The following is a 27999-nucleotide window of genomic DNA, read 5'->3' as shown; positions in this document are numbered from 1 at the left end:
AAGTTGTTATTCAACAGAGGCCAAATGCTTCATTAAACTAATTTAAACACATTTACTGCTCCTTCTTGGAGTGAATAATTCCTCCCAAATTAATTTGTATTTTCATTTAAGTTTAAACCATTCTTAAGCGACAAGGGCTGTGCAGATAGTGCAGCATGTTTACATTTCATACTCTTACAAGCACAGTTTAGCTTCACATCTAAATGTTTATACATTTATATTTAAGGTTTATTGAAAGGTTCTTAAATCTCAAATGGCCAGTTCATGAGGATGTTCCCTGATATTGCATCACTGGATGTGATCTGTGTGACGATGCCTCTTCTGACCCAGTTTTGACTGATTTTTCTCTGCCGGTAATGTGACGTTGGCTTTGAACAGCTCAGCCAGGAGGTGCTCCGCCAGATGACTCTCTGCGGCAAACCAGCCAATCACGGCACACGGATTCTTGTAAAATTGGCCACTGGGCATCAGAGTGTTTATTCATAGACACATCTGAAGGTTGCAGAATGTGGATCACTTATATTTTCTGTTCTAATTAGCTCTCTGGATTAGCGATGTAAATTATTCAGTATTGCTTTGTGTTTGAATAATCAGGAGTTTCATTTTTGGTGAAGCTAAATGAAAATGTATCAAAGCTGTCCTACTGTCTTCATATGAATTAGCTGTAATATTAATGGCCAAAGTAAATCTTCTCTATCCACTGCGGTTTTAATTGGATGTTGGGCTGCCACAAAGGGTCAAACTGTGCATCCATTTACAGAATGTTTCTACTTCATCGTGTTTAATCAACTTCATGGACAACAGAGCATAATTTGAAAATATAAAATATACAATAATGGGTTCTGTCAGTCAAAACCAATGATTTAAAACGGATTCTTTTTAAAATGAGCATAACAGTGGGAACAGCAGAAGATTAGATCTAACTGTGGCCTGCTGACTGTCAAAGACCCAGAAATTTACATTTTACAGGCCTTGAAAATAAAAAATTGGACCTTAGAGAGCAATAATGTCTTATTATATGATTTTATCTTAGTCTGATGCATTTATTTCTGTCTTACCTTGAGATTCAGGTAAATATGTACAGTGCAAATGTTAAATCCCTGCAGTTGAAACCTTTCGAAGGTTAAAATTGAAAGGTGAATATTTTCTCGCTTAGTTCTATATATTTATTTTGAATTGAGCAAAAATATGGATAAAATTTATCAACAGGTACATTTCTGCTTTATGGCATTTTAAGAATAACTTAAAAAATCCACCTTGTTTACATGAGTAAAGTGAATTTTACCCATGGTACATTTTCAAAAAAGTAAATCAAGCATTTTGCTTTTATTTGTACAACCAAACAGCGGCATTATTATTATTATAGAAGTGGCTTTGACCGTCCTTAAATTCCAATGTTTGATAAGGATGGATCGACTCTCCATGCACTTATCAGCATTCCTGATAAAGATATGAAAAAACCCTAAAATATCATTTTTATTATATACACCATGTTCCAAATTATTATGCAAATTGGATTTAAGTGTCATAAAGATAAAATCTTTTGTTGTGCCATTAAATTTATAGATGCTATTGTGTGTCAGGGCTCTTTGAATCACTATAATTAATTTCAGAGAGATGGGTTCATTAGTTTGTCTGGTGAGCTCAATTAAAGGAAATCTACTTAAGAAGGATGTTCCACATTATTAAGCAGGCCACAGGTTTCAAGCAATATGGAAAAGAGAAAGGATCTCTGATGCTGAAAATCATCAGATAGTGTAGTGCCGTATGACAAGATATGAAAACATTAGATATTTAATGAAAACTCAAGCGTTATCGTACTGTGAAGAGATTTGTGGCTGATTCAGATCAAAGATGGGTTTGTACAAATAAAGGCAGAATGAGGAAGGTTTCTGTTAGACAAATTTATCGGGTTAAGAGAGCAGCTGTTAAAATGCCCTTACAAAGCAGCAAACAGTTATTTGAAGCTGCTGATGCCTCTGGAGCCTCAAGGTGGAGGATCCTCCAGAGGCTTGTGGTGCATCAACCTACTATTGGCCCCTAACCAGAGCTCACAAGCAGAAACAGTTCAGTGGGCCCAGCCGTACATGAAGATTAATTTTCCAACAGACTTGTTCACTGATGACTGCTGTTCAACCTGGATGGTCCAGATGGACGCAGTAGTGGATTGGTGGTATACATATATATATATATATATATGTATATATATATATATATATATATATATATATATATATATATATATATATATATATATATATATATATATATATATATATATATATATTAAAAAATGTAATCAGTCTGTGGTTAATTGTTTTTGTAACCTCTCTTCTCACACATCAACCTTACTTTAGTGGCATGTCCTTTTGTCTTTCTCATTTTGAAGAGTGATTTGGAAAACTGGGCCACTGTGATTTAGACATTACTAAAAGTGAAGTAGAAATCAATGAAACGCATCAGTTCCATGTTATAAGAATCATTTTGGGTGCTACTGATGTAAAAAAGTAAAAATAAAATAAAAATCTCACTTGAGTCATTAAATAGACTCAAGCTAAAGTGTTGAATAGAGGATTTTAATGAATCTTAACCAGATGCCTTAGGGCAAAGAAAGCATTTGAAAAGATTGCAGAAATAACCTTGTTCGGCCTTGACCTCAGAGCCACCTTTAGTAGCAGGAGTGTGTGATATATGTTTGCTGTCGCTGCTACACTCTCAGAGACAATTGGCTGGGTAAGGCATGGTTAGCCTAGCTTGTAACATTGAGCTGAATTATGATTACCCTGACCTGAACAGAGAAGGCAGAGGAGGGCTTCGCTTCGTCCTATTCACTCAGTGATTCAATTCAGAATGCATGAATGAGCAAAACAGTGTAGTGTGCTTTTACACAGACTGAGTAATGTTTTTTGAGTTCAGTCCATCAAAGCAGAGACATGAAGATGGGGCTCGCAGGGCGAAGGCCACATGTCGCACAAATCATTTCATTTGTATGTAGGAATGTGATTCCAGCATGACTCCATTCACTTCATCCTGGCTGCTGCATTGTATCAGATTTCTGTGTTTACCTCTCCAGCTAAACTGAACCACATCAAATCTGATTCATGTAAGCGGGATCCAAAGCAAATTCACGTTATATTTTATTGTGAGGCGTTTCAGTCTGGACGTTTTGCTCAAATCAGACTTTAGTGTTTTGTTTGTCACGGCCAACACAACATGGGACATCAAATCCAGCGTGCTGGCAGCTCTGAGCAGAATAAAGCTTCCCAACTGGGAGGCTTTATGGGGAACAAAGAGGAAGAACAAAAGTTTAAGGATGAGACAAATATTCTGCATATAAACTGGAATGTTTCTGCATTCGCAATCTGGACCAACAGATGGAAAAACTTTTACTACTCAGGGCATAATTCAGACAAATTGAAAATGTGGGCAATTATCATTTACTCAGTACATCTTTTTTTTTGTTGTTGCTGTTTTTCCAGTAGTTTAGTGTAATTTAATTTGTATTTTTTAGGTGTTTCTCCCCACCCTGCTGCAAGGAAAATGTTTCTTCGGGAAAAATATTAAATTGATACTGAAAAGTAACAAGCAACACTTCGTAGTTACTTACTACGCGTTCCCTAGTTGGCACCGATGGAAGGGATCTGTAAAAATTCAACTTTTATTGCCCAAAATTGATATTTTGAAGAACACACCCTTAAAGCTGACCACTTTGTTTTTAGCATTTGTGCGTTAACACTCTTCCTTTCTTACCCTGTTCGTCTCTTCAACCCGTCCTACGGGATTTCTACTGGATTTGTCCGGGACCTGAGATGATCAATGATGCAATGATGGCAATGATTATGGAAATGATTATTAATATTTATTTTCACCAATCATGACGTCTCTCCTGATGAATGCTGCAAAACCAACCAGACTTATTTGACGAAAGCTTTTTGGATGCGGAGGACAATACAAAGATACAGAAAGGACGAGAGACACTGAGAGATTGTTTTTTATTATTATTTTCTAAATTTTGCACTGAAAATAGCTCCTACACTGCAACTCTTATTATTTTGAATTTTCTAATAGAAAACCCCACAGCACCTCTGCTTGAACCCTCAAGTTGCAAACACAATTCTGCTAAAACCACACAGAAACTCAACTTCCAACATCCTGTCACACACAAGTTAACACAAACACAGCTCTGCTTTATATCATATATTTATCACACATCCACACATGGTAAATATCCCCTTCAGAAACATGCATCTGTTAAAATTATTCTATCAGTTGGTGGAAAAAGTACACAGAAGCTGCATTGAGACCAAAAATAATCACAATGGTTTCTTTAACGCCCACTTTCTCCTCAGCACAAACTCAGAGACTTTGAGTTCGGTCTAATTTTACGCTTGTGTGCCGAAGAACTCGAGAGCAATGTGTCCCCGAGGAGAGAGTCAGTCAAAGGACTTTAATGACGGCACAAAAAAAAAAAATGGCTGAGCATGAGATCGATGGCGCCGCAGTTGAACGTGGCACGTTGGGGTTTTGTGTCTAAATAAGCCAGTGTTTGACTAACTGGGTCAGGTCAGAAAGCATGAAGAGCTGCTTTCAGTCACGAGTGAGAAACGCTGCTGGAAACACTACTGGACTATTAAGATGCCTCGAAGCAGGATGAACTTTAGATAAAGTTCAGAGAAGCACAAAGGAAACAGATTCCACTTCAAAACACCCGTTTGAATTAGTGTTCAAATACAGATCGTCCTGCTGCTGGAACTGTTTAACCTCCTTTAATGTATCTTTCAGGGTTTTTCTTTCTCTAAACATAGAGAGAGGGGGGTCAGTTTGAAACCCCTCTCTCTATGTTTTAAAGCATATCAATCAATCAATCAAATTTTATTTGTATAGCACATTTCAGCAGCAAGACATTTCAAAGTGCTTTACATCATTACAAACACAGAAACACAATGCAACATAGAATCAATAATCAAAACAAAGCATTAAGTCAAGTTCCATCAATAAAGCATACTGTAGTTTAGGTATGTCAGTATGTTTAAGGATTTTGTCTTCCTCCAGGACTACTGTTTATCAAGTTTCCTTTCCCTGCTGAAGAAAAGCATCCCAACAGCATCATGCTTCCGCCGTCATATTTTGAGATGTGGATGGTGTGTTCAGGGGAATCTGGCGCTAATTTTCCTTCTTACATGTAATTTTCCATGTAGACCAAAAAGCTACATTTCATTCTCACCCACATTTTAGAAAATGTTGCTTCGCTTGATGCTTAAATAACCTCCAAAGTCGTTTAGTTTTCTTCCATTTCACAATCTGTTGCATTTAGTTGAGTAACTTTTTGGAAACAATGTATGTTGAGGAATATTTATATTCCTCAACATACATTTTACTCTTACTTGAGTTAAACTTCTGGATACTCTACTCACTTCGAGGAACATCACTGAATGAAGACCAAGCTTGTTTTAGCCAAACATCCACCGAAGACGTTTTATATTGACAGAAATTGATTAGGAAACATGTTTCTTTTGCCCAATTTTGTTATTTTGTAATTATGAATTATTTTCATTTTGAAAATGAAAATAATTAAACACATTATATTTTGGTTTGTCTGATTATGTAATTTTTATATATCAAATAATGGATGTTTTGATCAGTTACTTTGTACTTCAGTAGTCTTTTTTTTTTTACCAATGGATGGCTACTTTTTACTTTTACTTGAGTAAAGATATTTTGAAGTAGTACTACTCTTACTGAAGTTTTAGGTACTCTACTCATCTCTGCCATTAAGCCTTATAGTTTCCGAACTATAAGGCTTCACCTCCTCTGTTCGACTGTGGAGATTGTCTTTCTTTATGTCTCTAAACCTTTTCTGAATCATTTTGACGTTCACTTGCGAACCATTATGACGTCGTGTGTTACAAATGGTTTTCTTTGTGATTGTGATCCCAGAAGCTTTTGGATCTTTAAGAAGACACTTCCAAATAGTTGTGTACTGATCCTTCTGGATGAGCTCAGGGTAAATTTACGTATAAATTGGGTAAACCTGGACTCACTTAGGTAATGTTGAAACATTATAACATAGTAGAGTTGAAAGACGAGGCAGCAGGTTTAAGGAAATGACACGTACATGAATGAGATGCTAACATAGCTAATGGTGTAAGAAACTACTGCAACTGTTTCAGGAAACTTTATATATTCAATAATGTCACTTTGTATTTAATTGCTTCTTACTGGTATCTTTTTTTGCTCATTCCAGCCTCGTACAGATCTCCTGTCTTGTCTTTGACGTCTTTTAAGAGCTCCAGGAGGACTCTGTGGACGGGTGTGATTTATATGCATAACAAACTGAGGCTAGGATAACCTGTAATTGAAAAGTTAATTGTGTGTCAATAACCAATCATGAGAGTGCCAGAGCCACAGTTCTGTGTGAGTTGAAAGGGACAAAATATTTATTTGACTCAACTGCGTGCAAATCAATATTTATCTTTTATATAAAGCTTTTTTTTTTCCTGCGTGGCATTTCTAAACTTACACAGTTCACCCCGCTGTAAGTTGAGAAGCTGCTGTAAAGCTCTGAAGTAACTCCACACCTTAACAGAGAAACACTTTTTGTGTTCCCAGCTTTCAATCTCTGCTTTGCTTGAGGGCTTTTCTTTAAAGTTTGTCACCAAAAGCAGCAGAGACTTAAAGAATAAACGCATAAATCAGACCATGACGAGACATGCATGCTGCTCTTTACTGGGCCAGAGGCCAAACGTAAGGTCTTATTTCCCACTGCTCAGAAATTCTTCTCCTATCAAGTGATCGCAGTGGAAGAGCAGCATTCCTTCGGTAATGAGGTCACAGAAGAAAGGGCATTTAAATGCTTAAACTGACCCACTTTCATGTCAGCTGCAAACCTCGCTGGATTTCTAATTTGAGTTTGTTTGTTATGGAAACTCGATGACATCCGTTGAGCTGTGCCACTCTGATGAGATCATGTGTCATCCTTATGGCAACAGAGAGTTCATCTCACTCGCTTTAGCCTGGGGGGTTGATTATTTCAAACCGAGCCATTGCTGTATTACACAAACTTTTTAAACAAGGAAATGGTCTGGTGTACAGAGCTTGTTCAGGTAGAGAGACTTGTAGATGGGCTGAATTTCACAAATCCATTTCTCCTTCAGACTCTTGTCTGTACTTGCCTTGTGGAGCGAAGGAAACAGTATCCTCCTCCAAGCTGCCAGCCAGAGCGTCGGATCAGAGTAGATCTGTGCTCTTTGGACTGGAAACCTGTGAGGTTTGCTACATTTAATGGTTACTTTATAGCATTTATATATAAAACTGCTAGCAGCTGAAAAAGAGGTGATGTAGTGATAATGGTTTTTACCACAGATCTGAATCACTCTCACTGTGCATTCGTGTGTGGGGGTGAGTGTGTGAGTGTGTGCTGTAATCCAAGCTGTTCTGCTCAGCGTAATGGGGACCAGATTTAGTTGAGCTTGCATGTTTGAGAGTCTCTGTGACTCGTTCACCTTCAGGAGACCTTCCAGACTTGCTTCAAGTGTATAAATCAAATACCTTGGAGTTAAAAGGCTCTCAGACGAAGAGAGAAAGAAAAGCCGAGTGAGGAAAAGCAGGTGCATTACTCTGCAATAAACCGATCCAGTTTTACAAACGAAATAACGTTGAGCCTAACTTCAGCTCTTGCCTCTACAAATAAACCTTATCATTCAATTTTCCACAACGGATTGACCTGGTTGGTTTGTCTCATAGCAGGAAAAGCACTGTTGTAGGAATTAAGAGCTGAAAATAAAATAAAAGTGATTTTCAAGGAAAAAGCAACCAGTCATCAGGTCAGTGGCACTTTAAGCTCATGGCAGCTTGAGGTTATGATATATGCACTTTGAATTTTTCCAATGTTCTGACTGGCATTAAAAAGATCTCACCAAGCAGGCAAACTTAATCCATAGCATCCACACCAATGAATACAGTGAGATGATCAGATTATTGAACACGCTTGGATGGGTCTTTGTAAGAATAGGTCTGGAAACTCAAGCTAGGAGTAGATATTCATAAATTTTTAGACTGTGAAGAAAAATGCCTCACCTGCATCCTCTCATGCCGCTTCCAACCTGAAGGAAATACTCATAATGCTCATCCTGCATAAAGGGTACCTGATGGCGGAGGTGCAGAAACTCCTGTGTCCTTATAGTGAAATTCCACCGCTTGCATAGAAACATCCTTGTGCAGATATGATTCCCTACTTGCTAAATACTAAAATTGCAGCAGCACGCCCTGCACTGCAACTAAGCTTTCCAAATTTGCTTCGATTCAGAGATGTTTAGAGAGTCGTGGATTCTAACTTTAAGCAGAGGTCAGCATCCTTAACCTGTGATGCGGTTGCATTACTGTAACATGCAGAGTGTTGTATTTAAATTTGACCTGCAGAAGTTCAGTAAGGGGTATTTTTAACCAAATTAAGGAAATGTTTTTAGTGAAATAGTGTGTTTATTTGTGTTTAATCATTTCATCCTGATTAAACACAGGATTAAATAATAAGTGTCGCTCAGTGGTAGGAAATATTCACATTTCTGGGATAACTGCAATTCAGACTATAGGGCTTTCTTGTAGAGAAAACTTTATTTTTTCTTTATGAATGAAGCAGCTTCTTATTGATACACTGCAGGTTTATCATGTGATTTCTTTTCCAGTGGGTGACCCCTATATCTGTAAGCATGTCTCAATTTACTGCCAAGCTGTAGTTCCAATGTACACTGCGACTATAACAACCCTAGAAGAGCTCTCCCTGCAGCAGCTTCATAAATCGGTCAATTTTTATTGCTGTCCGTCAGCCTGACCTTAACTTTTATTTGACACTTACCAAGCAGCCCCACACTCTCCTTAATGCCAAACAAAAGCCATTTTGTCAGTAGAAAAATGGTCCTAAAACCCCTTCAGTTTGACCTTTTCATCTCCAAACTCATATGCATCATTTTTTATCATGAACACAGGAACACTGACAGTCCACCCACACATACGCCTCCACAGTCTGGAGGCAGCCTTCATCTGTGTGTGTCCACAGCAACACAGCACACACAAGCAGAGCATGCAGACTAATATGACGGAGATCTAGTTTGTGCGTCACTCGCCGCTCTGCAGTGGGAAAAGCTCTGACCTGAGGGGACCTACTGGAGCCAGCATCTTACTGCCCTGCTTCTCCCTCTTTCTACTTCTGACAGTTAGCTCCACTGACCTACTTTAGCCCCAACACACTCCAGCAATCATTATTTTCTGCAGCTTTCCCTGAAAGAGAGGAGAGGCCATACAGTGAGAGAGGGAGACAACTTGACTGCTTTGCATGTTGCCTTTTTAAGTACATTTCAATGGTGCAACATTCAGCAAGAAAGGTGATGCAACAGCAGAAATTTGCCTGTTTGTCTTCAAATTAAAAACTGTTCAAGTTAAAGATTGTCTCGGTTTTTTGGCTAATGATGCTTGCATGAAGTTTCCACCTTCTTCTAGCCTTTTCTCCTCAGATCTCTCTGGTTCCCATGGCGTTGCATTGAGGGCAACACAGGGTGTGTGAGGTTCACATTTAGTGGTTTGGATCTTCTTTTGCGATGAGGTAACTGTTCCCAGTAAGAAGCGTGGCGGACCACCTGGGAATCTTTACAGGGCAAAAACATTTTGGAGAAGTCTGGAGATGAGATGTTTCAACGCTGGTCGCAAGTTCAAATAAATGAGCACCGGCCTTGGTTAGTGAAATGGTGTTATTCTTACCAGCATGATGTTCACGTGTAATTTAGCTTTCTTTTTTTAGTTATGTGTTGGTTAAATAAAAGGCCCTTGCTAAAGCTAAATTACTCCCAAAACTGTTAAGTACCTCGGGACGGTGTAGACATCCATCCATCCAGAATCTAACACTTTAGTCACTACCCATGTGTGACTGAAACTTCACTGTATAATCTAAAATGAACATTTATTGTGTTTTTTCAGTTCTTGCCATGAGTGACTCGAGAGGATTTCAATACCAAGTTTCCCAAATGCTGTAGTGTGTAATTTAATTTTTTAAAAACATGACAGCCTCAGTGTAGGTGTGTTTTAAAGTGAAATACAACTGAGGATAATTTGCCTCTCCAGAAGTAATTACAGCACAATTTGCAAAAATCACTCCTTTCCTTTCTTGCTAGCACAGTGGTGAAGTATTGAGTACTGTTACCTCACAGCAAGAAGGTTCTGGCCCCAGGGAGCAGAATTAATGTAATTTAGAAAGAGGATCACTAAATCCACTTGTTATTAATAGAAAAATAATCAAGTTAATATTCCAAAAAGTGTTTTTACAAGCCTGGTAGCTTAACCCAGTTATGAAATAAATATGTGTATATTTATTTTTTTTGTATTGGGGCTTGTACAAATATAAAAGCATTTTCATTACCTTTTTTTTTTTTTTTTTAAAGGTTATACAGTACTTGTATCTAAAATATGCAGTATTTTCCAATAGAGAGGTCTGCTAAAAGTGGTGCTGAATCATTGGTCATTCATCGCCTTAAAACAAAGTTTAAAGCAATTTTGTTCAAAGGGGGCAGACATTTCTATATCACTGAATGCAGTACATTGACACTTTCTGCTAGTGGCATCAGCCATTGTGTTTGGACTCTTCAGCTAAAGTGTACTGCTGAAAGTCAACAGCATCTGAGCACTGGAATACACTGCAAAAAGCAAAAATTATTTTTTTTCGCAGTTGCTACGTACTTGAGCATGAAAGATGTTCTTACAATGTTATGAAGAAACAGGGGGAAATGTCTCATTTGCTCATTTTGAGGGATTTCTGTGACTGTGTGTGTGATGCTGTTGTGGATGTTCTCTTCTATGTGTTGCCTCTAAGGCAGAGAGATTCCACCTGCTATATGCCAGCTGTCATTAAAATCCAAAGCAGTTAAAGCACGCAGCATGCAACTGAGTCATGTCTGTGTTTCACACTCAAATACATGACAGGAGGTATATGAATAAGTACATCTAGATAAAATGGTAGATAACACAAATACAGCATAGCTTTTGTTTGTTTATTTTAGTGCAGTAAAGACAGAGCAGAGCTTTCAGTGTGTCTGACAATAAATCAGCCTGCACATCATCTGCAACCTGAGCAGAGGTGACAGCATGTGAACGTGTCCCACATTTCAGTGTCACACGTTCACCATCAGCTGTGTCTGTGCAGCTTTAGACTTTGATCCTCTGCCCTAAACTCGGTTTTCCTTTCTGACTCCTGCACAAAAAAGTTTCCAAAAGGAAAGTAAAACAAAAGTTCTGGATAGTGAAAAATATTCATGCAGCTGCAACACAGGATATTGAAATGAACAGGTGAAAACAGAAATGCACATGTTTCCAGCGTAACATGAGCAATCTGCAAAAGATGCAGTCTGCAAGCAGTTGTTACTCAGCTTTATCCCTCAATAGAAAGTTTCAAAATTGAAAACATAATATTAACTTAAAATTTCTTTAACATATAAACCTAACAGTGCAATGTTATTGCATTAGTGTAGGGTCAGTAACATTTAAAATGGCAAATAAATACTTTGAAAACATATAAAAGGAGCCCTCATTTAAAAAGTAGACTTTAAATCTGTCCAAATATAACACACTGAAGTGACTGTAGTATGGTGGGCCAAAAGTGTCACAATCCTAAAAAGAAACAAGCTCATTTAAAATTAGCTTATTTAATAATAATAATAATAATAAAAATAATGATACAGATAGATTACACTTCAGCAGTCTGTCCTCTTATTCTAAAATGTTACCTTTTAACAACTTTTTAGATTTTCATGCATTATCGCATGCTTTGACTGCTTCTGCAAAAAAGTGATTTGTATTAAAAAATTAATTCAAATCAGTTCTTTTTGCTCCAGTCTCACCTGCAATATTTACTCAGATACAGACAGTCATTCGTTGGCATGTTTCTCCCAGCCATTAAGTTAATTAGCCCACTTTAAATTGGCAAAACATGCAATGACAAGGCAAGTTTATAAAGCTTACTCTTCTTCATGATATCAGTCTGTCTTACTTTAAACATTTAACTCATAATGTAGATGTCAAATGTTATTCTGAGGGCATCTGACCACAGAATAAGGTCAAATTAAACTCTTAAGTTTAATTTTCTATGACAACATGTTATTTGCCCTCAAAGTCCCTTCAAGCTATCCAACACATGTGGTGGATATAAAGGAAGTTACATTTCTATCAGTGCAGTTGGTAATTTGTTTATGTCCATCTTAGTTTTTTAATTAATGAATTTTCTTAGTTTACAAACTTTATGCTCACAAACAGCACCTGCAGTGGTCTGACTGTTGACTCCCTTCTTGAGTTATTGGTCATAGCTGAGTTGTTTTCTCTTTCCACTGCTTCTGGTTGTTCTTTTCTTTAAATTCAGGATTCCACAGTGTGTCTAAAGGAGACACTGTTTCTGATAGATGAGAAAAAAAATCATCTTTTCCCCTGTTTACTCCCACTTAATTCTATTCACACTACAGCACCATTGTAAAAGACATTGACACTTGGAAAGTTCAGCTTCATGCTTTCAAGATTTTTTACATTTTTTTGGCTCTACTGTGTGATGAAATGCTCCCTTAAGTTATTGTTCATGTCTTGTACATGGTACAAAATTGTACGATTTATTTAATGAATTTTCCTGCGAACATTTTCTTGAGAAAACTAATATCATGAATCTCAACTCAGATGTGTCCACAAGAACCTGCTGCTTGTTTCTCATTGGCAGACTGCTTAAAGATCAACCTGCAGCTGTTCTTCTTTGGTTTACTGACTGCATGTGTGCATGGTGTTCTCTTTGCAGTGTGTCTGAACATGCTGGCTCCCCCCATAAATATAGCTGCTGGTCAGTGGCTGCTGATGACAGCCATAATTACAGGCTGAGCTGTCCAACAGCTGAAAAAGAGAGAAAGAGGGGGTGTGTTTGTGGAAGTGTGGATACTGGTGTTCAAACTGAAGTGCTCACAAAAAAAACCCTGCAGAGCCCCCGGGAGGTTTACACTGGGTGTAGAACAAATTGGGAAACAATGGGATAAAATCTATAAAACATGCCCTCTTTGTCATTAGAGCTGTTTCCGTTAGCTTGTATTTATCTTACTAATTTCTAATCAGGTTTCTGGAGCTTTTGTTCTTTTATTTTCAATTATGAAGGTAATGCATTCTCACTTTATGAACACAAATAATAGAATTTGATCCCAAAGTAAAGTTAATTTTCAAACAATTTAACTGAATGCCTGAGCACCTCTGATCCTTCCTATTAAGGTTATTTCAAAGTCTCATCTGCTCCTAATGATGGATTAAAAAAGACAAGTCATTTTCTGCTCCCGTCGCTTTGTGGAAGGGTGAGGTGAATCGGATTTGTATGGACTCAGCGGAACAACATATCCACTTATGGAGTCCAATTATGCTGGCAGGAGCACACTGAGATGAGTCACTCCTCAAAATCCAGCTGCAGAAATAACATTTTTTCCTCCACCTTAAATAGCAGTACCTGTGCTTTACGCTGTTAGAGGCTTTTAAAGATGGAGATGTTTGTCTTTTCTCTGTAGATTCCTTTCATGTAATTTACTTTGTTTGCTCCTCGCTTTCCAGGGAAAATCCCTCTGCCTGAGATAAATGGATTAAGATAAATAGAAAAAACACCTTGCTGTTAAACTGTGTAATGCCAAATAATGAACTTAGTGGGTAGAAAAAGGAGCAAAGTGTACTATTTCAGATCTATTACCTTGTTAAAGATGCACTATCCCGAATAAGATAATAAAGTTTTAGCCCTTAAAAGCTAAAGAGGGAGTAGAGCAGTGGTTTCCACTTCCAAATCCTCCAGGGTCAGTTACCCAAATGCTTTAAATGTTTAAATATTTCTTCAGTTTTTGTAGCAACAAGATAACGACCCATTCTTTGAAATTTGATGTTTAGAACCAGAGAAACATCTAAAACATGTTGGATTCTGGATATTCAGGACCAGAACTGGGAATCATGGGTTTAAAAAGAACCTATGCTGCATGTCATTTCCCTCTGAAAACACACTTAACCTATAACCTCTTGGAAGTAATAGAAGTACTGAGGTTTACTAGTGTATGTGCAATGTCTGGCATAGATTCCTTATAATAGTCCAGCAATTTATAGTAGTTCAATGCCACAACAGTGTATTTTTATGGCTTTCATTCATCCACACTTCTTCACAAAGGGAGGTTGTATACAAGACTGCTAAATTAGTCAAATATAAAACATCCGTAGTGCAAACACTCTGATTATTAATACCGCTTCCATGCAGATATCTTTTCTATTCTTTAGCTAGTTGCTTCAGTTAAGTACAGATATTTGAGCTGTGTTTAACTGTTTAAAGACTCGATCTGACATTAGATATTGAGGTTGTGGTTGGCGTACTTCCTTTGCTTTTCCAAATCAGGATTTAGTTGAGTAAAGTTGTCAGTTCTGCTGCAGAATTCAGTTGCTAGGAGAGTTTTTTTTAAAAATGTGTAAATCTGGAATTCAACTGTTTAAGTACAATTCTTTCAGCCACAGTAACTGTCAGTCTGTTTGTAATAAAGCTTTTTAAACTATGACCACCTAAAATGGCAGCTGCAGGACAAAACACTACCAGCCTCAAAAAGCCCCAACACGTTAATAAAGGTTTCCAATTTACAACAATCACATCAACGCAAGCTAGAAAGGCATGGTCCATATTCTGGAGTCTGACTGGATCACAGAATATGCTCTGTGACCATTTAATGACTCTATGATATTAAAACACTTCTTCATTCCCTGGATGTGAACAAATTAAAGACCCGAAGGCTTTCTCTCTCATTGCAAGACGCCAAAAGTCTGACTAAATCAAAGTAAAAGCTGATGAATTGAAATATGCGCTAAAAAGAAATGAAGTCAAATAAATATAGCATACTGCAGCTGTGGCATGGCCAATGTTGCTGATTGCTGAAATATTGCGCAGAACAATTTAGTCTTTTACAATTCGCTAAAATTAAAACAATAATGATATGAAATTTTAGAAACAACTACCTGATTTCTTTGTACATGCAAATGTAAAATAAAGTGATATATTGCAAATACTGCTCTAATTACCTAAAATGAAATCAGTCTGAAATTAGAAGCCTTCTTATTTTACCATATGTATTGTTTTTATTTAAATTTTAGGCTTAAAAAAAAAGCTGATTCAGCCTGATTTATATTGGATGAGAAATAACAAAAGGACAAACACATATCATGGTGTTCAACCCCCACCACCTCCACCACATGATGGAGTCTCGGGGTTATTCTTCTCAGATCTGGGTTATAAAACCGGCTGGTCCCGCCCACTCGGTAACATCTCTGGTCTCTGATTGGTCCGCCGTTGTTGAGGAGGAGCGCCTCAAACACAAACTGGAATGTGTGCGGGTCGGCTCTGTGTTTGCTGTGTGTGGACGTCTGGCTGCGACGTCTGATGATCAGGGACGAAACGACGATAACCAACTCACCGCTGCACGCTTCTTCTGGGTTAAAGCTTTCTATTATTTGTTTTAAAAGCTGCGCCGGAAAAAATCCTGCAAGAAAAATCAAGCCTCGGCGCTGGAAGCGAAGACGCACTTTATTTTTTTTTGTTTTGTTATTTTTTGTTTTGTTCCATTTTTTTTTTTTTTTTTTTTGGTAACGGATGGATGGACAGGCGCAGGTAGACGGGAAGAGACGCAGTTGAGGAGCAGCTATTACTGGTGAAGTTTTGCAGAGGTGAGTTGAAGCATCCGGGAGTGCAGATACATGCAGAGCGTGTTGGATGGGAAGCGTCTCTGAGGATCAGGGAGGGAAATCTCCTTTCTCCCCCTCTCTCACACACAGCTGTGGAGAGGGAAGATCTTCCATTCTCTGGGGCAGTGGGTTAGTAGATCAAGGCGATGCATGAACTGACTGATGCAAACGGACAACAGCCAGCAGTAATTTAATTCATAGTTGTGGTTGTGCAGATGGTAAATATTTAGTACATGGTCAGCTTTCTAAATCAGTGTTTTGTTTGGTTTTCTCCCCTGTTCCATCTGTGAACCATTACAACTAAATAAGCTAAACAAAATTATTTAAAATGGATGCGTTGATCCAGAGATTTACTGATCATTTTTGTGACCAATTTCCAAACAATTATGTAAAGCAATACTGATTTTAGTTAATTCATTTTTAAAAAATATATATTGGAAAAAAAAATTTTTTAGTACTGTATGTAAATCTCATAATCTCATAGTATACCACACTATTCTGTCACAAGCAATCATCAGATATTTATAATGGGACCAGAGGAGATGTCACACTGTGTGAGAGAGAGGGCAATTGGTGTTACACTTCACTTCAGCAGCATTTCATTCTAATTTCAAAACATGATTAGAGTTGATTATAAATTATCTTCAACATTTTATAGAAGTGATTAGTCTAGTTAGCACAATTAGCATCGCTAGCTTTGCAGAATGTAGACATCAGTCTCTGGGGATCCCCTCCAGATTTATTCTGTCAGATTTCCAGAACATTGCCTACATTTCCTAATCTAACATGACCTTTGATGCAGACTCTGCAAAGGTGTAAAGGAGAGCCATTTTGGTATTATGTTCATCTTCCTGTAATGCAGCAGCCTGAAGGAAAAGCGAGCATGCCATTCGCTTCCATTCTCTAAGCTTCCAACACTTGGCTTATTCTAAGAAAACATATTCAGCTCTCCTTAGTAGAAACTTCCACACAAAAGAGTGTTGCTTTCAACACGTTAGCTTTCAAATATGGTGCATTCGCTGACTGGTGTGCACATCGTTTCTCCTTGGTGAGGCCCACTCTGCAGCTGAAACATGAGGTCCAGCCTGATGGTTTTAGGAAATTCCTTTGCAGATTTTTTGCTGATCATGAAGGTCAAAGGTTATCATTGCCACCCACAGTGGACCTGCCGGTTAAATCAGAGTAAACAAACAAAGGATCAGGTCCATTGTCTTTAAGGTGTCCCACCAGTTTTCTACCTGCTAGGACGCCTTTTAGCTGTCAGCTGGCATTGCATTTCCAGCTGCATCTCCTTCACACTGATCAAAGGCTTGTCCTGCATTCACAATGCTCTCACATATTTGCAGTTTTATCCAGATCAGCATGCTGTGCAGTTTGTTTTTTCCCCTCGCAGGCTGCCTGTGTAGCTTCTGGGGTAAAAGTTTTTCTTTATTTTTTTTAAGTGCAGCGCCAGTCTGACTTTGATATGGTTAAGTGGAAGCGCTTTGCTTCGCTGCCAGGCTGTTTGGGCCATGCCTAAGCTGAAAAGGGGGTTGGTGTGTGTGCCTTTTTTGTGCCAAGCTGAGAGAGGCTGCAGGGATGCAAGACCGGCGTCTGTTCCCACAAGCTTTCCCATCACCTTCTCTCCACTTTACCACAGCCGGCTTTTTATTCCCTGCATCTGCTGCCCTCAGTCTCAGCCCACTTTCTTTCTCCTCCTTTTCTTTTTCTCCCCGTCTCTCACTTTCTCTGCCACACACATGCAAAGACAAGAGCACACGCACGCACACCCCCACACACACACATGCACTCATTTCCTTTTTGTTTCCCCCCGAAGCCTCATTAAAGAAATTATGACTGTGTGGTTTGGAGGAAAATCAGACGCTCTGTCATTTTTGTTGGGTTTTCCCCTTGCCTTTTAAAACAAAACAGCCGTGTTGATGTGAGCAGAGAAAACCAACAACACCTGAAAGCTAACTTTTTTTTTCCTCTTTATTTATGACTGACCGTTTCTTAAAGCTCAGGGTGATGTTACATCCAATCTGCTCACTGGTTTTACAAACCTTGCATGTTCAGTCTAATTTAAAACAAAGCAATAACGTGTCTTTACTGTTTTTTCAATCTAATTTGAGGTTCAATCAATTTGAGGTTTGTTATTAAGACAATAGAGGATTGGTGAATCCTTTCTTTAAGCTGATGAATCTTATGCTGTCGGATGTTTAACAGCCATGCCACTGTTAGCTTGCTAACTTTAGTTTTAAATTTCTCTTAAGCATTGTTTTTGTTTTTACTGTAAATCTACAATATTGCCAAAGGTCTTTGGTAACCCACAAAATTGTTGAAATCAGATGTTCCACCCACTTTCATGGCTGCAGACCCTAGGCTTGCAGTCTGCTTCTTCAAGCATTTATGAGAGCGAGGTCAATGGATGCTGAGGGGCATAACTGAAAACTTTATCCAGACTCTGTAGCTACAGATCTATGATCTTTATATGGACCACAGAGTAGCTCAAGATCAGTGTACAGAGAGCTTAGAGGAACGGGGCCCTTGGCCGAATAGCCTCATTCATGCTTATATCAACAAGAGCAATGCAAAGTGTTGATGCAGTGGTGTATGCCACCACTGGGCTGGAGATATGTTTCTTGAAGTGAAAACCTATGCCTCTCTATCCGGAAATCCAGTAGATGGGTCTCTGTTTGGTAGTTGCGAGAATAATTGAACCTCGTCAAGTTTAAAGTTTGGTGGGTTGTAGTGTCAGTCTGACTCACAAATATGAGGTCAGACATTGACCTCCCAAAAGATTTGACTCTGTTAAAGGAGGATAGTTTGGGCTGACATACGTTTTTAACCCTAAGAATTAAGAATGATTAAGAATACTCTTGGCAATACAGTGTATTTCTGAACTACGTCCATCTTTTTTAGGATAAGAAAAGCTTCCTGGCAGCTGGTCAGCAGTGTGCCACTCTATGCTCTCTAATTATCGTACCATTTGCTACAATCTTGCTCTTCCTTGGGAAGAGACTACTCACAAATGAAGGGCTGTGTAACTCTCAGTTCTGTAGGTGATATCCAGCATTCATAAGTAACAGGCAAGTCTTGCTTTGTGATTTGTCCAAACATTTGACAGAGTCTTGCTTGATTTCCGTCTTCATCACGCTTGCTTGGTTGGTATTTTCTGTAGAAAGGGGGACTGTAACGCACAGGAAGTGGCAGGTTTGGATTTGAAACAGTGGTATGTAAAATATGTGCTAGTGGCATGTTTGTACCCAGAATCTCTATCCAGTTAGTCAGTGTTGCTGTGAAACTATATATCACAGGCAATAATACTGACAAGTCACCACAATATGTAAGATGCCATTAAGAAAACAGGGTGGCTTTAAAATTACAGGCCAGCCGCTGGGTGTTGAAACATTACTTTTGTCTATGTTTTATTCCTTCTGCTGTGATTGATTTGGAAGAGAAACACATTTTAGAGGACGCTTTGCAACTTTTCTTTGGTTTTATCCAAATCAAAACATTTTGGCAGAGTCATCATTCAACCCCATGCAACATAAATTACTATCTATTTTAGAGCTTGATTATAATATTGGTGACAAAAAGAAGAGTTTATTTTTGGTCCAGTTCTCAGATATGAAACTCTTGACCTTCTCTCTTCCTAGAACAGCCACTTGTACGTCCTCTTGATGTTGCTTTTCTGTCCATATCTTTCTCCGTCTACGAGTCGTGCCTGTAAGGGAAGGGAAACGTTCTTACAGAAGGAGAGTCTGCTTTTTTTCCTCACTTTATTGATGGTGTGAATTGTTGAAATATTAACTGTCCTTGAGAATGCAATTTACACAGGACCCTTTTACTGTTAATATTGCACTGAGATTAGGTTTCAGGATGCCTTAAATGATTTAAACTATAAACATTTTGATGGTGCCAGTTGGTGCATAGGAATGTCAAATCCACCTTTTGTAACGACTGAACCATGAAAAAGCAAGACTCTTTGGAAAGCAGCATTGAACTTTATTTTGATAGCTTAGGTACACTGGTACTCTGGAAACTCCACGTAATACATAGGATTTTATTTTGAAATGCCGAACTAACTCATATTTCCATTTCACTGACGTACTTAAAATAGTAAAAAAGTGAGGCTTTTGTTGTGAAATGTTGGCATTTCTGTTTATAATGTGGAACCTAAATTTGCAACAATCTAACCTGTCAAATATGGAGTCTTTTATTTTGAAGATCATCTGCAAAGTTTGTGTTAAACTTCCAGCATAACGTCTTTTACCATCACTGGTTTAGTTCTATCAGCAAATGTTACTTTGGAAGTCTTAATTACTCATTACGTTAATTGCTGGTTTTGGCCCATTAGGAATTTAGATCGTTCTTTACTTCTAATTAAATTTTAGAACAGCGTGACACTTACACTGAGGGGCATCTTTGAGCTTTACACATAAGACATGGAGTCTCCGTGTTATCTGGATGATTTCTGTCTTTGCTTGGGCAGTATATGTGTGAGCGAGTGTGAAGAAACTCCCTGCAAAGCAAAATCAACAAGGATGCAAAAGCTCTGAATAGACGGCCACTAGACTGAATACTCATTTTGTGTTTTAGAATCTGACAACTCTAAAGATAAACAGGAAATTGGGACAGTCTATTTAAAAACATAGAATAAAGTTATTTTTAATGTCTGTCAAGGCGCTTTAAAGCTTATTTTTAGCAACAGTCTTTCAAATTGTTGCACAAAGTTTTCATAAAAAACCTTCCTGTGCTTGTTGATCATATGCAGAACAGACGGAGACAAACGTCCCATCAGGTCAGATAAGGTGAGTTCCTGCTTTAAGTCAGAGGTTATCTGGCCTCTGAGTGACTGCAAGGCCTTATCAGCCTGACCTGACAGGTCCAGTCATGCAATCACTGCATCCTCACAGGGTGTGGAAGATGATTCTTCCTCGGTTTGGGAATTTTTAGTGTCAAGAAGGCTGTTGACTGTTACTGTTGTCGGTATGTGGAGGGAAGGGCAGAGTTTGGGAGTGGACGGCGATTGGGACTGAGGAAACTGGAAGGAATGATTTATGGATGTGGGCGATGGTATTCTCTGGGGCTGGTCAGCAGGACCGGAAAGGAGAACAGTGATTGTGGCCACACAGGTTGTTGTGTCTGGGAATGGAAATCTAAATGGTGATTTTACTGAAACCAGTTGACAAAATTGCGCAGTCATTATCCTTAGTTAGATCCAAGATAGTTTTTTTTTATCCACCTACAATGAACTAGTCAGTATTATTCTATATGATTGATAGAAAATGTTCCATGTTTGCTTCTCTAAATGACTGGAAATGTCACTGTTTATTAAAGCTTAAAAATTTACATTTCTTCCTCTTTATGTGATTATGTCTTGTGTTTTTATGCTGTTATGTAATGTTTTGTTTTTGTAGCATTTCTTTCCCTGTTTTATGAATGTTGCAACATGGATGAACTTTCCTTACCTTTGCCTTACTGTAATTGCTCATTAAGGTGGCTAGACCTACACTTTACTTAATTTTAATTACCGTCCTTACTCTGTTAAAATGCGTCAAAATTAATAAATTGTTTATAAATATCCAGTATTTTCTGAATCTCCTCAGTGATAAGGCATTGAGCTGAGCTGAGTTTAGCTCTAGTAGAAAAGACGTATAGAAAAGCTGCAGATAAAGGAGACTTTCTTGGAGGCACTGCAGCCTTTTGGACTAGTGCTGATTAAGCAGAGCCCGCTCTCCAAGCTACAAATAAGGAAAAAAAAAGAAAGTATGCATTTTATGCACTGCTTCCAGTGATATCACATCCAAGTCATTGCACTTATACATTATATACACAGAAACCATCTGTTTGCTTGGATTTGTGGGTGTTTTCTCCTCTTATCGAATAAGTAAGAAGCAGTACTTTATGAGGAATGATGAACAGTAGAGTTATGTCCTGCTAGAGGACGAATGTGAGTTTCTGAGGGACATCTTCTGCTATGAGCACTTGTTCATTTCTCTCATGGGTTTTCCATCTTTCTCACTTTACTTTTCTGTCCCACTCCACATTTCTCACTCTCCATCCCTCCCTGGATCTTTCTCTATTCCCTTCCCATCTGTTTTCCTCCCTGCCTTCCCCTCCCCGTCCTGTCTCCAAACTCCTCCATAGATACAGGCGAAGAATTTATGGAAGGGAGTTTGAACCTATCCTCACCCTGCTTCTTGCTGTCTCCGAGCAGATCAGCACGACATTCCTTGTTTGTGCATAAATGTGAAAATGCTTTCCCCTTAATCATCAGCTCTGACTGTGCCACAGATGAACTTGATATCATGAGTGAGCTGGGATATTTGACGTACTGCCAGGGAGTTGTGGCTGCATTATGACTGCCATAAGCGTTTTAGGGTCATAAGCTCATAATCTGTTTTGGTATGTGGTGCTCTGTCTCTGCAGAGTCCAGCAGATAGAGGATTCACTGTTGGCCCCCATCTGTGTGTCATGATCCCTTTATGTCTGCTGCTTTGTTTTTGGTGGCAGGGCGGCAGTACACAGATAACAGATTGGTGACACATCCAGCTGCAGCCGTCTGGATGGTTTTCCCCGTGGTTGCTGGCAATAAGTCGGACATGAGCTGTCAACGTTTCTGGGCTGTGACGGCTCTCTCAGCTCCAGCCTCCTGCCATCCTGATGCTCGTGTAAAATAAAGGGCACGAGCATCCTGGGTGACGAATGTGTTTTTATGGCATTGTGCAATAGTAGGATGGGGTTTGAACGGCTGTTCGTGCTGTTAGTAGCTTTAAAGTTTGGTTTCTCCACAAAATCGTCATTATCTAAAGATGCTGATAAGAGCGCCACTTAAACCACTACTAAACGAGCTTTGAAATCAATACAAACTATATTTCTTCAGATATTGGAAATACATTTTCTAGCATCTCGTTTTTATTTCTGCACACTTGAAATGTTGCATAAAACATTTTGTATTTCCGTCCGTCCTGCTGGAAAGTGAACCTCAGTTTCAAGGCTTTTGTTGCCTCTGTTTTTCACTTAATGCACCTTTTCATTAAATTTGTCCAGATTTTCTGCTTGTGCTGGGAAAAAAATGGTCCCACAGCATGATGCTGCTCCTATGTTTTTTTTTATATGAATAATATATTTGGAGTGATGTGCATTCTTAGTTTTTACTCAAACTATGTATTTTAAAGCGTATTTCTTTGAAAAAAAAATTTTTTTTCATTCTTCCATAAAGGCCAGAATTGTGAAGTACTGTATGTCATAATGTCTACTTGTCAGATTTTCCCACCTGAGCTATGGCTCTCTGCAGCTCCTCTAACGTTAGTATAGGCCTTTTGGCTGTTTCTCTGATCGTCTAACCTGTCAGTTTGGGCATGTTGATCGGTGTCCAGTTGTGTGAAACTCTTTTAAAGTTCAGATTATGGATTTCACAGCTCTGAGATGTTAACAGCTCGGGATGATCCACTTTAAGTTTCTCCCTAATCCATTTTTTTTATAATGTCTCCACAATGTTTCTGTTCTCTAATAAACTTCTTAAACTCTTACAGAACAGCTGGATTTACACTGAGATTAAATTACTAATCAGGAGACTTTCTGGGTTTTATTTGGGGGTGTCAAAATAAAGTGATCTTTTTCAGATTTTTATTTTATCTGTAAAAGCTTTAGAAAACTTTACGGTGCTGTTATGTTGCTCTATTGCACACAATTCAAATAAAATACTCTGAAATTTGTGATTGTTAAAGGGACAAAATGTGGAAACGGTTTAAGTCATATGGCTACTTTTACAGGATGCTCAACAATTAAAATATAATAGATCAAGATTTTAAATTGAGGCAACGGAATAACATGATTAGAAGACAGATAAAGTAGGTCCCATTTGAAAAAGATTTCATTCGTCTTCTTGTCTCCAGTTTTCATCTGAACGGTGGGTTTGTCTCGTAGGGTGAGCAGATGTGCGGAGAAACAGATGGTAATGATATAGCATGAACAACATTTTAAATTTTTTTATCTTTTTTATCTTTTATCTTATCACTGACTCAGTTTCCCCCTAAGTGTGAGATTTTTTCTCTTTATTTATTTTTTTTTAACGTTTTTAATATTTAGTTTCACATAAAAAAAATCTGAGAAATGCTTCCTCTGCTGGTACCAGACAGCCGCTACACTACTAAGGCCTCTCAATCTCGAGTGTACTTTAGTTGTTAAATGTTTAATTTCTAGTGCTTCATAAGTGGCTGTATTAGAAGAGCTTCAAGACATATTTTATGGCCCTTCTCCCTGCTGAGTCTTTGCTCCGAGCCGCCTAATGGTCTCCAGCTGAAACATGTAACAGTGAAACTAGAGTCGATGCAGACTGGCGCGGCTGTATCCTCCAGTGGATTTCTCTGCCAGGGATGGATGATTTTTAGTTTTATCGTGATTATTATTATTTTTTTTCTTTTCGGGATTCAGCAGCTTTGTAAATTGTTGTTCTGCAGTTAGGATTATGGTAATGGCTTCGTCAAGGCTACAGGAGGGATGAGTAGAACATTAATCCACCATGAACAGTTTGGAAATTACACCCAGAGTGACGTTGCTGCTGGGATGTGTTGCGCTCCTATGAAATAAATATAACTGGAGAGCGTGAGCTTATGGGTTGGTACGTTTAACTGATTTCTGGAGCAGAGAAACATCAGAAATGCTCAAATTAAGCAGTAGGGTTTACATAGTTGTGCCTTGTTTTGTTGTTTAAAAGTCCGGTGATTTGTGCAGTTTACGAAAACGTAAAATCAGAAGCTTGACATAATTTTCAAACCATCCATTTATGGATTTTTGGCTTTTATTTCATGCTCAGTTTGCTGTAAAAGCCATCGCTATCACAGTAGCTGCCATCAGCGAAGAGAATGTTATCTTTTACCTCTAAAAATAACAAATGAAGCTGGGACAACCGGCACAGGCCTGTTTATGTGGCGCCTGCATTCCGGCGCTGCAGCAAAGGTGGTCATGTTTCTATCAGTCACATAAAATGAATGGAACAAAACAGCAGGTTCTCATGTTTACCAGATGCTTAACAAATTTATTAAATCAATATTGGGATCACTTTAAGTTAGGAAAAATTCAGAGAAATTTGAAAAATTCATGTCCGGATACAATGAAACAAAGTTATTGTAGCATCATACGTTGTTTAGATATTAAGTAAAGATAAGTTTTGTTTTTTTATATATCATTTAAAGGAACAGCAGCAACATTTGCTTATCAATCTTGACCAAACTATAAGCTGACTTCTAAAATATTAGAAACGATAAAAAACACAAATTGCCTGAAATGTCATCTTCATACACAATTTATTTTTTGTAATCTGTGAATACTTTGCAGTCTTGGAAAAAAAAGCAAAAGTGACTACATCCGTCTTAGTTTGTTCTTTGTTTGTAATGATATCCGGACATTGCATCATTTATTTCAGCTTTTAATTCATGTTAGAGAAAAAAATTATATTCTGTAAATTTGCCGTATCCATGTAATCTAAACCTTCCTCTGTTGCTGCAAAAAGCATAAATGTGATTTTAAAAAAAATCTCTTATTCGGTAGATGGGCTTGATGATGGTATGGGTTACAGTTCTCAAAAGGCATTACGCGCTGCTCTCCGCTGCTGAAATGTCAACGACAGCTGCCTGAATGTAACTTCAGTCCAGACACGCCTGACTTAATCCAGTCATCTGTCCATTTAAATGCCACTCTGTATCCCGATCCTAATTTTTTTTTCTCGGCCCCACGAGGATCCAGATGACCTATAATTAGAACAGAGTGACTATAATCGCATCTCAATGACAAGAGAGGAAGTCAGACCACTCTTCCTGACCCAACGGGCTCAGGAGGAGCGTCCGAGGCCTTTGAACTGCTGGAAAAGTCTCTGGAGTGGCGAGGAATAAGATTTAGCTTTTGTTAGGCGATGACTGCAAAGGAGAATATGAGAATATGTCACCTGCGGTGACAGAGGTGACGAGGAGATGAAGCGGGGTTAAATCAGGGCACTGCCAGCATGCTCTTTCCACCCCATTTTTAGAAAGTTAGATTTTATCTCAGACTTCATGTGATGGAGCTGATTTTTCCTCATACGTGCAGACACTCACAGAAGGAAGATTGTTTTAACAACATTCCCACTGCAGCACATTCGGCCCCCCAGTTTGTGTTTAAGTAAAGCGACAGTCAGATGATTCCTCTTATTATTTATATGGTCCGGCCTGTTTTCAGTGTTGGCGTGATAAAGCTCTGCTTGTTTAGGGTCACCAGGGAGGACACAGAGATCAGAGCGGTCTATCTGGGTCAGGATTCTAGGATTATTTTTGGTCCAAGAAGATTCTCACTGCAAAAAAAGTAAGCAGGAGTCATTAGGGTGTGTCATTAAAATCACTTTTTTATTCATATCTTGTTTAAAAGTCGGCCAAAGCAAACGCCTGATTTTTAGTTTGTTATAGAAACTTTATACATGATAAATACATGTTTTAGATGGTTCTGTCATGGGTGTCGAGCTCTAAAATCAGACACAAACAGACGTATTTACATCTCATCACTCCTGTCATTTAGAGGGCGTCTGTAAAGCCACTTTTAAAACAACACACGTCTCTTTTAATTTTCTGCTTTACTGAATTATTGAACAAAATAAATTCTCAATTCTCGGTGTAAAACGTGTTTATTGTAGGAAGGATGTAAATGCCATTTAAATCAATGTTCAGAGCTTTGTGGGAACTCGTTACTGTCACTGGGTTGGGTTTACAACACCTCTTTAACCAAGGCGATGCATTTTACACACTGATAGCTAGAGCATGATCAGATTACAGTGGCTGGAGTTCATAGACTCATAATCTGCCATGTTGTCACTTTTACATGACAGACAGATGCTTGTTGTGACTCAGTATTTGAAAGGTGTGACATATATTTAAGCTCCATAATGCATCAAATCGTAATTGTCTAGAATGTGAATATTTGGTTGGTTAATGTATATCAAGTGTGATGCATTTATGTTTTGCATATTGATTATATATTTGACCAGTTGGAGGGACTGTGAGGTGCCTTTAATTCCCACAGCTGATATCTAGTTTATCAAAGTAAATAATGTCTTTGATAAACATTATATAATGTTTATATATATAATGTACAGTATATATACATTATACATAATGTATATATACACATTATCTGGGTCTTATATAATGTTTATATATAAACATTATATAATCATTATATAATGTTTATCAAAGAAAAGACGCTAGAAAAGGTGAGTTGCTTGTCTTTATCGTCACAGTTTCCAGCAGCAGAACGGCAGTTATGTGTCGTGTTAATATTGTGCAACCCCAATTTAGGAACCTGCTATTTGACAGGTTACTGTTAGGATTATTAAAACTTTAAGATCCTGTATAGACAGGTTTGTGTTTTATTATGAACTTGACTCCTTGAAGCAAATTCATCAATCAGTCTTTTACTATAAAATCTGTCAAGCTTTGTCTTGTTGTCCACTTAGAAACTGTGTTTTATGTGCTTTGACATTATCATGCATTTCCGTCATTAATAGCAGTTCTTGCTAGAAAGAAAAATATACTACACACTAGATAAAGTGCACACATGTGTACTGATGTGTTTACAGTTTACAATGACGGCAGAAAGCGATTCGATGGCAGTGGTTGGGTGACACAAAATATCAAATTTGTCTTGAACCAAATGATTGCTTTCGACTTTGCAGTTATTACTGTGCAATTACAGCCACACATACAGGCCCTTCTTGGTTATTAAGATATTTTGGATCACTATGGGAACCTAAAGGTAACTAAGCAACTTGTGCTCCTTTTGACTCCAAACACCTAATAAAACTCCTCAGGCATCAAGCTCGTTCTACTTGGTCTTTTCTCAAATCAAACAGATGTTCTAGTAGCCCAGTCAAGATGGTTGACGCTTCTTTTTTCAGTCATCTGTAATAAAACATTCTTTTCGCTGTAATTAAATTTAACATTAACTAATGGAACTAAAATACCGTCTCAATTCTGCTTTCCCCACAGCTTCACCAAGCTGAGACATTGGCGCATAAGTCATTAATATTACTTCCTCAAAAGTGGGAGAAAAAATAATTTTGATGGATTAAAAAATATGAAATTCACTAATCACATCTTTAGAACCTTAAAATTAAAAATCTTTTGGCTGTTTGAAACATTTTTCTATTGCAAAATCAAATGAGTAAAAATGATAAGTTAAAGCTTTTGGTGGCCAAGGTTATGAACCTTGTTATTATAACTTTTGTATTTTTGACTC

At 38.1% G+C, this 27999-nt stretch overlaps 1 protein-coding gene across 4 annotated transcripts in view; it reads left to right on the top strand.

Moving 5' to 3' along the window:
- Window positions 1-27999, top strand: part of ripor2 (RHO family interacting cell polarization regulator 2) — a 72099-nt gene that overhangs the window by 7623 nt on the left and 36477 nt on the right. Inside the window, exon 1 of one of the 4 annotated variants that reach the window (XM_023344895.1) lies at window positions 15420-15732. The exons of the other annotated variants lie outside the window; for them this stretch is intronic. The gene's annotated coding sequence lies outside the window, so the exon portion shown is untranslated. Of the gene's footprint in view, window positions 1-15419; window positions 15733-27999 lie in introns of those variants that run through there. 4 annotated transcript variants of the gene reach the window in all.

Source organism: Xiphophorus maculatus, chromosome 13 (genome assembly GCF_002775205.1).
Source record: "Xiphophorus maculatus strain JP 163 A chromosome 13, X_maculatus-5.0-male, whole genome shotgun sequence".
Classification (NCBI taxonomy): domain Eukaryota; kingdom Metazoa; phylum Chordata; class Actinopteri; order Cyprinodontiformes; family Poeciliidae; genus Xiphophorus; species Xiphophorus maculatus.
Note: the sequence above shows the minus strand (reverse complement) of the source record. Positions and strands in the feature narration are given on the sequence as shown.